The sequence below is a fragment of the Labeo rohita genome, chromosome 8 (genome assembly GCF_022985175.1).
Source record: "Labeo rohita strain BAU-BD-2019 chromosome 8, IGBB_LRoh.1.0, whole genome shotgun sequence".
Lineage (NCBI taxonomy): Eukaryota > Metazoa > Chordata > Actinopteri > Cypriniformes > Cyprinidae > Labeo > Labeo rohita.
In genome coordinates this window covers 36,922,881-36,924,973 of record NC_066876.1, presented here as the reverse complement: position 1 = coordinate 36,924,973, position 2,093 = coordinate 36,922,881, and the positions used below count along the sequence as shown (strand labels likewise).

At 37.0% G+C, this 2,093-nt stretch overlaps 1 long non-coding RNA gene across 1 annotated transcript; it reads right to left on the bottom strand.

The window, feature by feature from the left end:
- On the bottom strand, positions 1 to 1,735 carry LOC127169517 (uncharacterized). Its single transcript, XR_007828253.1, has 3 exons — positions 1,601 to 1,735; positions 1,411 to 1,478; positions 1 to 502 (listed from the first exon to the last, which is right to left on the bottom strand). It is a non-coding gene; the product is annotated as an uncharacterized LOC127169517 (long non-coding RNA).
- Between the last annotated feature and the right edge of the window lie 358 nt (positions 1,736 to 2,093).

Genomic DNA, 2,093 nt, shown 5'->3' with positions numbered 1-2,093 from the left:
TTAATGCAATTTTCCCTTTTATTTTAAATCAATTCAATTACAAATATTCAATTGAAAACACAACAAAACCATTTTTTCATATCCTGAAAACATTTCCCCATAAAACATGGGAGAAAAAAAAAAAGTTCAAAAAGATACTAGTTCAACAAATTAACTTATCGTTAAGCACACAAACAAGTTTTCCTCAGAATCGCAACAAACAGCATCAAAACGATATGTTTTTTCCACACTCTGAGTTCACACTATTGGCAATACTGAATTTTAGGTGTCAGCTCACCTTTTCCCGACAAAAAATATAAAATACTTTTCATACACTTAGGATAGTCCAGGTGTAGGCAGGGAAATCAGTCTGAAAACAATGGACATAGAAGGCCTGAGATTGGTCAGTTCATCCATTACCAAGCTTTCTTCCAAGATGATTCCCACTCTAGATGAGGTGAGCTGTGAACTTTCTTGATCAACGCTGAGGATTCTTACTGAAGTCTGTCTTGTCAGCTGCCTCCTAACAGAGGAAGAAACAGAACGACAAATACATTATCAAGTCAGTTAGACAATGCTGTTGTTAAATACTCAAAGTCATATGCTGCCTTCACACCATGTCATAATTACTTTAATTCTGAGAGGACAACATTGTGATGTTCAGCTTGTGAGCTGTTCATGTCAATAGACTGGGAATTGCGCTTTTCTATGGCAACACTATCAATGTCTAAATTAATCTGGAGCAGTCAGATACAGTGGTTAGGTGGTACAGCTCTCAGAAAATTTCCAGTTTACAGATGGTAATTAGACTTTAGGGTTTACGTTTAATTGTACATCTACAGAATATTTAAAGTAAAATCCACATACAAACACTACTGGCATATGGTCAGGAAGATCGGTGTTATTCAGGAAAGCTTGTAAACAACAGGAATGAGTGCAGGACAGACTCACACCATCATCATTATGAATAATCTTCTGACACACACTGTGCTAGTCAAAGTGATCATCCTCAGAACAGGTCTCAGTTAACCCACGACATACAGTTGATCTTGAACTTTGGTGTGAAGGTGGCATAAATGTGAACAAGGAAATTGTTTTGTTCTTGAATAATTTCCATGTTTGAACAAAGAGACAGGGTTTCACAGACAGGGCTTAGCTTAAGCCAGGACTAGGCCTTAGTTAAATTAAGATACTTAAATAGCTTTTATAAAAACACCTTAAAAGCTTTACTGGTGTGCATCTTGAGAAAAGAAAAATGGCACTGACATATTTTAAAATATGTCATTACAAGGTATTTTCAGTAAAGACTCCTTGTCATGTTATTAAACATGTTATTTTATTCTGAGACTGGCCTTAAGCCTTGTCTGTGAAACCAGGAGGAAAATGTGTAAATAGCAGTGCTCTCTTATCAGTTATTAGGATCATACTTACACTTTCAAAGCATCTCTTCCATTTCTTCTTTCTTCCAAAACAAGATAGTCGTTAAGAGGACTCTGAACCTAGATAGAACAGAAGTATATTCATCCGCCTTTGTATTTATACCGCTAATTAACGAAAACTTACGCTTTCAAACAATAGCCATGTCTAAATTAAACGTGGTACATTAACGTACTGCACTCACCATATTAGCTCCACCTTTGTCGCTCCTCGGCTGGAATCGCGGCTACTGTATGAGTAAAACTAAATTTACACTCCTCACAAACAACAGCTCCTCGAGTGAAAAAGAAATCATTGAAAGAACAAGGCAAAAAATGTTAGTCGAACTCGCCAGTCAGGGGTTCAAGCGCAGACGAGTGAGAACACTAGCTATCAACGGATGAGAAATGTCCCGTCGTTTAGACGAACAACAACTTTTGCCGATCACAAAGAGTTTCTCGAGGGACGTGATAAAAGATAAATGGCGGAAAACAATGCCAATAGAACTATCTAAATCTAAATTTCCACATTCATCCACAGCTTAAATTCATACACAATCACAGTGACAAAATGGCGCTGTTACTCGCAGCACCGGTGGAGGAGGCGTGGTCAGGAGATAAATTTCATAATACGAGTTAATTTAACTTAAGTTTATTCACAGGTTCAAATATGTCTACAAATTAGTAGAATCTACTTAT